Below are 13,770 nucleotides of genomic sequence, written 5' to 3'. Positions count from 1 at the left end.
TACAGTCTCAGCTCGTCAGTTCCAGCCTGATGTACAGTCTGTTTGTCAGTTCCAGCCTGATGTACAGTCTGTTTGTCAGTTCCAGCCTGATGTACAGTCTCAGCTCGTCAGTTCCAGCCTTGTGTACAGTCTCAGCTCGTCAGTTCCAGCCTGGTGTACAGTCTCAGCTCATCAGTTCCAGCATGTATCAGTCTCAGCTCGTCAGTTCCAGCCTGGTGTACAGTCTCAGCTCGTCAGTTCCAGCCTTGTGTACAGTCTCAGCTCATCAGTTCCAGCCTGGTGTACAGTCTCAGCTCGTCAGTTCCAGCCTGGTGTACAGTCTCAGCTCGTCAGTTCCAGCCTGGTGTACAGTCTCAGCTCGTCAGTTCCAGCCTGGTGTACAGTCTCAGCTCGTCAGTTCCAGCATGGTGTACAGTCTCAGCTCCAGCCTGATGTACAGTCTCAGCTCGTCAGTTCCAGCCTGGTGTACAGTCTCAGCTCGTCAGTTCCAGCCTGGTGTACAGTCTCAGCTCGTCAGTTCCAGCCTGGTGTACGGTCTCAGCTCGTCAGTTCCAGCCTGGTGTACGGTCTCAGCTCGTCAGTTCCAGCCTGGTGTACAGTCTCAGCTCGTCAGTTCCAGCCTGGTGTACAGTCTCAGCTCGTCAGTTCCAGCCTGGTGTACAGTCTCAGCTCGTCAGTTCCAGCCTGGTGTACAGTCTCAGCTCGTCAGTTCCAGCCTGGTCTACAGTCTTAGCTCATCAGTTGCAGCCTGGTGTACAGTCTCAGCTCGTCCGTTCCAGCCTGATGTACAGTCTCAGCTCCTTGGTTCCAGCCTGGTGTATAGTCTCAGCTTGTCAGATCCAGCCTGGTGTACAGTCTCAGTTTGACAGTTCCAGCCTGGTGTCCAGTCTCAGTTTGACAGTTCCAGCCTGGTGTCCAGTCTCAGCTCGTCCGTTACAGCCTGGTGTACAGTCTCAGCTCGTCAGTTCCAGCCTGGTGTACAGTCTCAGCTCGTCAGTTCCAGCCTGGTGTACAGTCTCAGCTCGTCAGTTCCAGCCTGATGTACAGTCTCCGCTCGTCAGTTCCAGCCTGATGTACAGTCTCAGCTTGTCAGTTCCAGCCTGATGTACAGTCTCAGCTCGTCAGTTCCAGCCTGATGTACAGTCTGTTTGTCAGTTCCAGCCTGATGTACAGTCTGTTTGTCAGTTCCAGCCTGATGTACAGTCTCAGCTCGTCAGTTCCAGCCTTGTGTACAGTCTCAGCTCGTCAGTTCCAGCCTGGTGTACAGTCTCAGCTCATCAGTTCCAGCATGTATCAGTCTCAGCTCGTCAGTTCCAGCCTGGTGTACAGTCTCAGCTCGTCAGTTCCAGCCTTGTGTACAGTCTCAGCTCATCAGTTCCAGCCTGGTGTACAGTCTCAGCTCGTCAGTTCCAGCCTGGTGTACAGTCTCAGCTCGTCAGTTCCAGCCTGGTGTACAGTCTCAGCTCGTCAGTTCCAGCCTGGTGTACAGTCTCAGCTCGTCAGTTCCAGCATGGTGTACAGTCTCAGCTCCAGCCTGATGTACAGTCTCAGCTCGTCAGTTCCAGCCTGGTGTACAGTCTCAGCTCGTCAGTTCCAGCCTGGTGTACAGTCTCAGCTCGTCAGTTCCAGCCTGGTGTACGGTCTCAGCTCGTCAGTTCCAGCCTGGTGTACGGTCTCAGCTCGTCAGTTCCAGCCTGGTGTACAGTCTCAGCTCGTCAGTTCCAGCCTGGTGTACAGTCTCAGCTCGTCAGTTCCAGCCTGGTGTACAGTCTCAGCTCGTCAGTTCCAGCCTGGTGTACAGTCTCAGCTCGTCAGTTCCAGCCTGGTGTACAGTCTCAGCTCGTCAGTTCCAGCATGTATCACAGTCTCAGCTCGTCAGTTCCAGCATGTATCACAGTCTCAGCTCGTCAGTTCCAGCCTGGTGTACAGTCTCAGCTCGTCAGTTCCAGCCTGGTGTACAGTCTCAGCTCGTCAGTTCCAGCCTGGTGTACAGTCTCAGCTCGTCAGTTCCAGCCTGGTGTACAGTCTCAGCTCGTCAGTTCCAGCCTGGTGTACAGTCTCAGCTCGTCAGTTCCAGCCTGGTGTACAGTCTCAGCTCGTCAGTTCCAGCCTGGTGTACAGTCTCAGCTCGTCAGTTCCAGCCTGATGTACAGTCTCCGCTCGTCAGTTCCAGCCTGATGTACAGTCTCAGCTTGTCAGTTCCAGCCTGATGTACAGTCTCAGCTCGTCAGTTCCAGCCTGATGTACAGTCTGTTTGTCAGTTCCAGCCTGATGTACAGTCTGTTTGTCAGTTCCAGCCTGATGTACAGTCTCAGCTCGTCAGTTCCAGCCTTGTGTACAGTCTCAGCTCGTCAGTTCCAGCCTGGTGTACAGTCTCAGCTCATCAGTTCCAGCATGTATCAGTCTCAGCTCGTCAGTTCCAGCCTGGTGTACAGTCTCAGCTCGTCAGTTCCAGCCTTGTGTACAGTCTCAGCTCATCAGTTCCAGCCTGGTGTACAGTCTCAGCTCGTCAGTTCCAGCCTGGTGTACAGTCTCAGCTCGTCAGTTCCAGCCTGGTGTACAGTCTCAGCTCGTCAGTTCCAGCCTGGTGTACAGTCTCAGCTCGTCAGTTCCAGCATGGTGTACAGTCTCAGCTCCAGCCTGATGTACAGTCTCAGCTCGTCAGTTCCAGCCTGGTGTACAGTCTCAGCTCGTCAGTTCCAGCCTGGTGTACAGTCTCAGCTCGTCAGTTCCAGCCTGGTGTACGGTCTCAGCTCGTCAGTTCCAGCCTGGTGTACGGTCTCAGCTCGTCAGTTCCAGCCTGGTGTACAGTCTCAGCTCGTCAGTTCCAGCCTGGTGTACAGTCTCAGCTCGTCAGTTCCAGCCTGGTGTACAGTCTCAGCTCGTCAGTTCCAGCCTGGTGTACAGTCTCAGCTCGTCAGTTCCAGCCTGGTGTACAGTCTCAGCTCGTCAGTTCCAGCATGTATCACAGTCTCAGCTCGTCAGTTCCAGCATGTATCACAGTCTCAGCTCGTCAGTTCCAGCCTGGTGTACAGTCTCAGCTCATCAGTTCCAGCCTGGTGTACAGTCTCAGCTCGTCAGTTCCAGCCTGGTGTACAGTCTCAGCTCGTCAGTTCCAGCCTGGTGTACAGTCTCAGCTCGTCAGTTCCAGCCTGGTGTACAGTCTCAGCTCGTCAGTTCCAGCATGTATCACAGTCTCAGCTCGTCAGTTCCAGCATGTATCACAGTCTCAGCTCGTCAGTTCCAGCCTGGTGTACAGTCTCAGCTCGTCAGTTCCAGCCTGGTGTACAGTCTCAGCTCGTCAGTTCCAGCCTGGTGTACAGTCTCAGCTCGTCAGTTCCAGCCTGGTGTACAGTCTCAGCTCGTCAGTTCCAGCCTGGTGTACAGTCTCAGCTCGTCAGTTCCAGCCTGGTGTACAGTCTCAGCTCGTCAGTTCCAGCCTGGTGTACAGTCTCAGCTCGTCAGTTCCAGCCTGGTGTACAGTCTCAGCTCGTCAGTTCCAGCCTGGTGTACAGTCTCAGCTCGTCAGTTCCAGCCTGGTGTACAGTCTCAGCTCGTCAGTTCCAGCCTGGTGTACAGTCTCAGCTCGTCAGTTCCAGCCTGGTGTACAGTCTCAGCTCGTCAGTTCCAGCCTGGTGTACAGTCTCAGCTCGTCAGTTCCAGCCTGGTGTACAGTCTCAGCTCGTCAGTTCCAGCCTGGTGTACAGTCTCAGCTCGTCAGTTCCAGCCTGGTGTACAGTCTCAGCTCGTCAGTTCCAGCCTGGTGTACAGTCTCAGCTCGTCAGTTCCAGCCTGGTGTACAGTCTCAGCTCGTCAGTTCCAGCCTGGTGTACAGTCTCAGCTCGTCAGTTCCAGCCTGGTGTACAGTCTCAGCTCGTCAGTTCCAGCCTGGTGTACAGTCTCAGCTCGTCAGTTCCAGCCTGGTGTACAGTCTCAGCTCGTCAGTTCCAGCATGTATCACAGTCTCAGCTCGTCAGTTCCAGCATGTATCACAGTCTCAGCTCGTCAGTTCCAGCATGTATCACAGTCTCAGCTCGTCAGTTCCAGCCTGGTGTACAGTCTCAGCTCGTCAGTTCCAGCCTGGTGTACAGTCTCAGCTCGTCAGTTCCAGCCTGGTGTACAGTCTCAGCTCGTCAGTTCCAGCCTGGTGTACAGTCTCAGCTCATCAGTTCCAGCATGTATCACAGTCTCAGCTCGTCAGTTCCAGCCTGGTGTACAGTCTCAGCTCCTCAGTTCCAGCATGTATCACAGTCTCAGCTCCTCAGTTCCAGCCTGGTGTACAGTCTTAGCTCGTCAGTTCCTGCATGTATCACAGTCTCAGCTTGTCAGTTCCAGTCTGGTGTACAGTCTCAGCTCGTCAGTTCCAGGCTGGTGTCCAGTCTCAGCTTGTCAGTTCCAGCCTGGTGTCCAGTCTCAGCTTGTCAGTTCCAGCCTGGTGTCCAGTCTCAGCTCGTCCGTTCCAGCCTGGTGTACAGTCTCAGCTCGTCCGTTCCAGCCTGGTGTACAGTCTCAGCTTCGGTACCCGCTCAGCGGACAGACCCAGCTCACTGGTATCAGTCCAGTGTACTGTACAGAATCAGCCCACTTGTATCAGCCTCGTAGTTCAGTCCTGACAAATAAGCTGGTCTCCCATGGTTTAGAATCCAGAATCCTGCTCTCTGCTTATTTGTTATCACTAGCACATGCACAGAAACTTCAATCATCCTCCAAGCTTTCTAACACCACAAACAGTTCCAGGCATTGATCCCAGTTTGAGGCCATGCATAGAATCGGATCATCCCCCCCCCCCAACAGGTATATAATAATGCAAGGAATCTGTAATGTTCTTGAACCCGCTTTGACAAAAAACAATAGGCATTTCCACAGGCTGCCCAGGTCTCTTCTTGAGGGCACCAGTGCGCTTACACAAAGTTCATGGCACCAGGCTTCTCCAAAACTCCACAGCCAGAGATTATACAGTACCAACTACTACCACATGTATTCATACTCACGCATCGTTTTTAAAGTAACTCTACATCCACCTCTGCATACTGGATGTCTGGGCCCATATTGACCCTTTTGATTACTGAATGTCGACTAAACTTTAAACAGTGTACCCAATTTTCTCAACTGCTTTAAGCCACCAATCAGAATCTACTTATTTATTTAGCACCTTCTAGAAGATAATAGATAGAATCTGATTGGATGCCCATAGCAACATCCCATCTTCAATAGAACTCCCGTCTTGGTAAATTTCCTCATGCTGGTGGATGGCGATTCTATCGCCAGGAGCAGCTCCAACGGGATCTGCTCCATCTGTAGGAAAGCTCCCCACTGGTGTAACAGTTATAGAGGTAGAGAACTGCAATGATGTAACTGTCATAGAGGTAGGAAGGCCCTACACTGGTGTAACAGTCATAGAGGTAGGAAGGACTGCACTGGTGTAACAGTCATCGAGGTAAGGTGCCCATACATGGTACAATTACTGGGTGCGATGAGATGCGCGCTCCCGTCACACAACTCATCGCACAGCTCAAAAAGTATGTGCTGCACGTACATTTTGTACTAGATCTCATCTCATTGCATTGCAAAACCTATGTCCTCCTGTATAGGTTATAACATCCAATTTTATCCCTTTATGTATAGATGCCCTAACCATGTTCCCGGCCACCGGGATCGTGTGCTTACTTCCGGCGTCGCGGCCAACCTATTTCCGCCGGCAGGATGTTTATTGCTATTGCCTCTCTCTATTGTCCATCATATCGCGGCCATCTTTACCCCCCCCCCCGCAACTCGATCCTCTCGTGGCCATCTTTGTACTCTCTGGAAGTAGCTTCCTTCTAGATCGCAAAACATCCATTTGTAGCTGTATGAAGATCTTGCCAAAAGAGAAGGAGGGGGGGTTGGCGGCGTTTAATCCACACGCAATGCTGGGAAATTCGCAGCGTTGCATGTGGACCAGAATAAGGTCCTAAATGTGTACATTGAAGAATAACAAAGTATTCACAACTAAAGATTCACAGAGACCAAACTTTTTGCAGACGCACAATAATAAACACACAAAATATGTCACATCCACACATAAGCAAACCCAGCTTCACACTCCCCTGTTCTATCTCCTAGCACTTCCACAAATTAGCTGCGGGGTCCCTGCCAGAAGTGTAACCAATGTCATCTTCTCACTGTGCTCCAGGCCTGACCGCAGCTGTACAGTCTATATCGGAATTCATCTTAATCTAACTTCAGTGTTTAACTTCTCACTGGATTCACTTACTGCTATAATGGGAACAGCGGGCAAATATTATACACTAATATCATGATTGATTCATTCTGATATCAATGGAAAATCCCATTGCAATCCATTATAAGCTTATTTTTGTGTTTCGTCAATAATTTTGTGTTTCGTCAATAATTATTCCTAAAATGTTTCTGTCCGACTTTCTCTCCGCCATGTCTAGCTCATCTTCTCGCCCCATCGTAGTGTCGCTCACAGTTTGTCAGTATGCCTATTATTCCTCATATCTGCTTTGCTGGCCCTGCTTCTGGCTGCGCTCCTGCCTAAATCACAGCTGACCGGTCCTTCCAACACTCTAAAGAGTGTCTATATCTCTAAAAAATAAGTAAAGTATACATGCGATAAATAAAAATATATACATTCTGGTGGCAGCTAGTTGTTTGGTGCAGGAACAGGAAATGGGAGGAGTCAAGACTAAAGAGAGGAGGGGTCAGAATTTATTGCCACTAAGTTATTAAACAGTTTGTATAAAAGAGGTGGGTGCAGGAGCTAAAATACACATTTAGTGGATATTAAAAGTCCTTTAGACTGTAAGCTATCATGAGCAGGGACCTCTTCCCTCTGGTGCTTATCCTTCCTACTCTTATACCATTATCTTCTCCCTACTGCCAACAGTGGCACCTAACTCTTCTCTCACCCTGCGGCTTATTTGGGTGTTATGGCTGCTGATGCAGCAATGTTTTTAACCATGTCCTGCGAGTCACTTTTTTTTTTACTGTGTTCATACTGTTTGGGCCGTACATCTTTTTCTGTGCATGAGTCACTTTCACACACAGCGGTTTTGTGTCTTGTGTGATATTATGGGCGTATAGTTTTCAATCTGTAGGCATAGACACTTGAGCATGGATCCCGAATGTATCATTGCAATGTGGGTGTTCCATCGTCGTCATTCTGAGAGTGCAACCGTGTTTATTAGGTCCACCCACCCAACCACAGGAGAGATGAATTGGGTTACATTCAACTCATTATTTGAAGACCTACAAGAAGGTGAAAAGAAATTCTTCAACTATTGCCACATGTCACTTTCGTTTGACAAATGACATAGTTTATATTCCATTGGTTGCCAACCTTTATTGGTGTGTGTGCTACGTAAAATAAATGAATCCTCCTGAAGAGCTATTAAATTAAAGAAAACATCTGGTATTTTCTCAAGTGGCCTGCATACCTCTCTTGCCAACCCCTGGGCCCACCACACCAATCTAAGCACTGCCTGCAGTGTGGAGGCTGTCCGGCAGATACCCTCTCCATCCTGTAGCGACTCCCATCCAGCTTCCCTGCACTGTTTGAGTATCAGCTGTGCTGCAGTCTCCCACCTCTGCAGCGTAGAGGCTCTCCTACAAATATCTTCTCCATCCCATAGTGACTCCAATATACCTTCCCGCTTACCTCCACTGTGGGTGTTTCGTTCCCTAGTGGCTCCCGATGGTGTACATCTTCAAGGGTCTCCACCGCATCCTCCTGTCTGCTCTGGGACACTGACACTGGATCTGTCTGTAGCTATGGTCAGCATACTGGGGCAAGCTTCCTGCCTTGTGGTGGCTCCCAGAATCAGGTCCTATGTCAGAGGTCACTTCCTCCTAATTGACTCAGCAGTACTGCCGCTAGGTGAGCTACCCAAATTACAACCACAAGCTACCAATAGTTCGCAAGCTATGAGTTGGAGACCACTGCTATATGAACTTCAATGTCAATATCTATTTCATCACTCATTGTACAACAAAACTAGTCAAACTGAAGACTGGATCGGTAAAAGGTCAACAGACAACTAAATTCTGTGGTGTGGGAGAGCGTTCATAATGTCATGTGTCACTATTTTATGGTGATGACACTTCAGCCTTACCTGGTAGTGGTTATTCACAGCTGTAACAAGACGAGCGTGATGCAATGCTAGCTTGTATTTTTGTTTACAAAAATGACAAATATGCCATATGGGAAAAAAAAGTGATGTTTTGTTCCGTACAGACAAAACCATACCTCCCAACATTCGGTTCCAGTGCCGCGGGACAGTTCATGCGCCAAATTTTTTGGTCTGTGGCCTAACAAAAAGGGGTGTGGTCTGTACTCGCTGGGCTGCCGTGAGGCCACACCCCATTTTCACCGCTGTGGGGGCATTCCCAGCAGCTCCATGAGCTGCTGGCTATGCCCCCAGCCCCTCTGGCTGCAAGAATAGACGCTGCGCACATGCGCACAGCATCTATTCACGGACGACAGGAGGGACTCCCAACTGCCCCTCCCTCGCCGCAGGACACTGCTGGGCGCAGGAGGGATGCGGAAACGTCCCCAAAAAACGGGACGATCCCGCAATAAGTGGGACAGTTGGGAGGTATAACCATTGTGTGTGGAAACGCCCGTTCTATTTATGTAAAGCATTGTGGACCCCTTGTGTCATATAAATAAAAGCAATGTCACTACACCCCAAATATATAAGGCACAGGACTGGAGGAGTTAAAGGTAAATAAAAAAAAATATTTATATACAGCAGGGTAGTATGGAGGCCTGGAAACAATGAAAGATAAAATATAGACTAGTAAGGGACAATTCCCTCTCTCTTGTTCATCTAACTCAAATCTGTTTACATCATTTTCTTAATGATTTTCTTAATGAATTTCTTAATGACAGTAAAGTCCCATACACAATCACTTAAGAATTATTATTTTTTAAATAAAATGTAATCTATTATTAGAAATACTATTTAAACTTAATTAAATAATAAAAAAAACCCTGTAAATTTCCAACCATTTTCGTTTTCGAGGGTAAATACACCTAAAATACCAATAAACTAGTCACCAAAGTAGGCCTTATCAGGAGCATATTATTTTATTACTGGTGAAACACTGCCACCTGGTGGCAGATTTAGATTAACTACAACTCATAAAAATATTAAGACTGTAAATGGATCTGATGGATGAACCTTTATTTTGGTGGCATGATTCTAGTGGTGGCAGGGTTGTGGCTGCCACCTTATTAACCCTCTTTCTCAGATTGTGCTTTGCTATAATTTGTTGACACTGTGTTACACACAAAACTTCTATATTATTATTATGCAGGGCCAGATTAAGGTCTGTGGGGACCCTGGACAACAAACTTTTGGTGCCCCCCCACGGAGACAGGTAGTAACTGGGCACCCCCTCCCCCACAGAGGCAGGTGGTACCTGGGCAGCTGGGCTCCGTGCAGCGGGGTCCCTGCTGTGGATGTGAAGTCAGCGGCAGTGCCGATGTGGGGGGCCCCTGATGTGTGGGGGCCCCAGGGTGACCGCCACTGTCACCCCGTGCTTAATCCGGCACTGTTATTATGCTTTCTTTATATAGCGCCACAAGGGTCCTGCAGCACATAAAAAGGTACATAAACAAATGATCAAACCAAGAAGACAGAGACTTGCCGTGCTAGACAATGTAGCACAGGTACATGGTATATAAATATTATTGGGATACGGTCATTTGGTCAACAACATGATGGTCGACAAGCATTGGGTCGACATGGGTTAAGGTCATTAGGTCGACATGGTTTAGGTCGACAATCAAAAGGTTGACATGGGGGTTTTGACTGTTTTCTGAGCCGACATGAGCCGACAGGTGGTATTTCATGCCCAACCATCCACTAGGCGTGGTGGGAGAATAAAATAGTGTACCGAGCGTAGCAAGGCAACGTGCCTGGCGCATGCCGAGCCATGCGAGGGGATGTGGTGCACTTTAACCTGTGTCCATATCGACTGTGTTGACATCCGGAACAAAAAAAACAGTGAAAAACCCTATGTCAACGTTTTGACTGTCGACCTAGACCATGTCAACCTAATGGTGTCGACCCAATGCTTGTCAACCAACTTCTTGTAGACCAAATGATCCCAACCCATATTATCACATCAGGGGAGCGGACACTGAAATAAGCAACAGGGTGACAGAAACCGAGGGATAGGTGCTGTTGTAGGAAGTATGGAATAGAAAAGTCTAAAGCTGGGTACACATTACACCAGGGGTGGTCAAATCGGTCATCAAGTTCTACCAACAAGTATTCCAGGCCACCTGTGGTTCTATAGAATGTATCTGTTAGGAATGAATGCAGCACATTTTTAGAAATGTGACAGTTAGTAATGACTGCACCTGTGCACCAGCAAGGTGGTTTGGAAAGCGTGAACTGTCAATAAATTCCAAGGATCGGTTTGTCCAGCCCTGCCTCTCGTATATTGAACAATGTCACCAATTCACGAATATAATTCACATTGTCCAGTGTGTATGCACTCTGACACACTACAGTGAGTTGATTGTACATGGAGCTCATTCTGATGATATCGCTAGCGACATCATGCTGCTGAATGTGTGTGTGTCCTATTGTAACACCCTGACATTAGGTGATATCAGTCACCAGGTGCCACAGTTAGTAAGGGGTTAATGCCCCAGCATAATGTATGCTGCCAGCCTAGCCAGAGTTTATTGCAGCAGGGGGCGGGAGTGATCCCATGATGGACAGGCAGAGCAGGAAGAGGAAGTAGAGAGAAGCCTGCAGGGAAAGACTCATGTGGAGTGCATGGGAGAGAGAAGCCTGCAGGGAAGGACTCATGTGGAGTGCATGGGAGAGAGAGAGGAGCCCCAGCACCACAGAGCACAGGTGGCAAGCAAGGTGTGCAGCAGCAGCAGCAACAGAGCCCAGCAACATGGTGAGCCCAGCTGAACCCTGCCTGCTAATAGTGAGTGTGTCATTGTGATTTATGGGCTGCTGTGTCAAAGCAAATGGCTAGAGGGTGAGGGCATAGTTGGAGGTAATCCTTGGCAGACCGTCTGAAGGAGTTGGTGATAGCACGTCCCCAGTAACATACCGAGGTGTAGCTGAGTGTGGCAACGCAAAAGTGCCCACACTAGCGTGACCTGGAGGTTGCACCAAGAATTGCCAAGGCCTCATCCATATAGAGACCTGCCTTTGAGGTTCCCAGAAAATACATTAAGGCCCAGTTTACTGTTTAAGGGTCTACATCAGAATCCCTGAAGTAATAGTGCCACCCGGTGGCCCAAGAGTGAAAGTACAGCCTTTGTTATAACTTGAAGAGAAGACCCTTATTAGTCAAAGTGTGATTTTCTCCCTGGACGCTAACACGGTGCACCGGTTCCATTCAAGACTGGCCGGCCCTAGTAATAGAGAGTACCCGGGTACTGCAGGTTAGCATGTATTGTGATTATTGTTCATTATTGCTGAATTATTGTTGGATTTCTGCATTGTGATTATTGTGTGCTGTTGAAGTGCTTATTTTGTGCTGAATACTGGAAGGTTGGTGCCACTTGTTACAGACCGCAGAATAAAAGGGTCAAAATTGATATTTGTTGTCCAGCTTTCCTTGGTGTCCATTACGTGGAAGTGAGAAGACTCCTGACCAAATAGGAAGAAGACTGGGTGTGAATTGGTTTCGGCACCTGCAAGCCAAGGTAATTGTGTTCCTGTTGCCGGTGGTTACACTATCATACATCTTTGCTGCAGTCACTCGAAAAGCACCCCTTGGTACGCCAAGTTGTGTGAGAATCTAGCGTTGAATGTCTGTTTTGGTATATTTTTTGCCCTTATAGTCGCAACACAAAGTGCAGAGGATGCACGAAAAGACAATGGGTGAGATTCAGAAAGTGAAAGATTTGGTAAGAAATCTCCAGGTTTTTTTTTTTTTAAAGTGGCAATCATTTACAATGCAAAACCAGTATGATTTTGCAGTGTAAATGATTGCCGCTTTAAGAAAACTGGAGATTTCTCACCAAATCTCTCCTATTAAATCTCTCCCAGTGTTGTTTAATTTGATATATGACACTTGCACATATCTTCTAAAAGTATTTATTTATTAACAGTTTCTTATATAGCGTGCACATATTTTGCAGAGAATATTTGAGCATTACACCACCCCCCCCCTGGAGTGGGGCAAGCTGAAATGTGCGAAAAGTCAACTGTTTGAGTATGCAAAAAATACTTTTTATGTTGCGCCAATTCGTTTGGTCAGGTATAGCCACTATGAAACGATCCCTAAATATAGGTATAACACCTCAGTCTACGATCTCCTGCACAGCCACAACCCTGCTCCCTTTCCACTCTTGCCCAGCCTTATGCTTCACATGTATTGAAGAGACAGGACAGACCTTACACAATTATGTAGATACTAGGTGATTCATTGCGCCCTACGGGTGCTCTTCACACCGTCGTAAGGGGCTCCGCCCACTTAAAATGTGAACGCCTTTAGTGTGTGAAATCTGGTTTGTATTATATGGAGGATTACCTGTATTGGTACTTTAGTTAGAGGTTTCATTTTTAAGATGAAAAGGGCATTTGATTGTGAAGAGGGTGTAGGTTATTTTGTTGGTATGAACAGTGCTTACAGACAATGGGTGTCTGTGGTGTTGGTGTGGCTGGTTGCAGGGGTAATGCGGAACTAGAGGGGCAGGTGCAGTGTTTTGGCAGATGGATGTGGGGGTGCTGCATGTGGTGAAAGGGGGGAGGGGCTTGGTGTCGTTGGAGGGGTGTTTTTTTGTGGGTGGTGGAGTTGAAGGTGCATGTGGGTGTGTGAGGTACAGAGGTGAGGGTGCTGTAGTTGGGTGGGGGGTGGTTGGGTGCTGTGGGTCATGGTGGAGGAGCGGGTGCTGTGTGTGGTTAAAGGGGGGGGGGGCTTGGTGTCGTTGGAGGGGCGTTTTTTTTGCAAGTAGTATGGTGTGTTGCGGGGGGTGCTTGTGGGTGGGCTAGTGTGAGTGTAGGTGTGGTGCATGGGTGCACCGGTTGCGAAACATGCATTTGCGGGTGTGCTGTGGGAAGTGCGTGGTGTGGTTGGGAGACAGATGGGTGCATGGGTAATGCGGGAGGGGGAAGGGCGGGTGCAGTGTTTGTGCAGGTGGATGTGGGGGTGTTGGGGGGGGGTGATGTTGTTGTAGGTAGGGGTGTGGTGGGTGTGTGAAGGTTGGGTGCAAGGGTGCTATGGGTGTGAAAAGGCATTAGGAGGTGGTGTGTGTTGTGAAGTGGCGGATGGGGGGATATTGTGTGGGGTGGTTGGCCATGTGGGTGGTGTGGGTTGGTTAGGTGTGGTGGTGCACCGTTTTAGTGCGGTGCATTTGCGGTGGTGCTGTGGGTGTAGTAGCAAGGGTAGTGTGTTTGGGTGAGGCAGGGGTGAAGTGTAGGTGGAGGATGGGCAGGTATGGTGTTGCCATGGGTGGGTGCATGGATACTTTGAGTTAAGGAGTTTGGGGTGGAGGTGTGGCGTGTCTTGGTGTATTCATGCCAGGAGGGGCAGGTGCAGTGTTTTGGCAGGTAGATAGTGGTTGGAGTGTAGTGTAGGTGTGGGAGGGGCGGTTGTCGTGGTTGTGCAAGTGGAAGCCGTGTTCCAGTGGGTGCTGGAGGGGCGGGTGCAGTGGTGTTGTGTGCGTTTTGTAGTGGTGGTGGGTGGTGCTTATTAGGGTGAGGGCGGTGAGGTGGGACGGATGGGCGCATTGGTAATGCGGTAGGGTTATGGGTAGGTAGAGTATTGTGGGGGTCTAGGGGGGTT

Source organism: Crinia signifera, chromosome 8 (assembly GCF_055691185.1).
Source record: "Crinia signifera chromosome 8, ASM5569118v1, whole genome shotgun sequence".
NCBI lineage: Eukaryota > Metazoa > Chordata > Amphibia > Anura > Myobatrachidae > Crinia > Crinia signifera.
Note: the sequence above shows the minus strand (reverse complement) of the source record.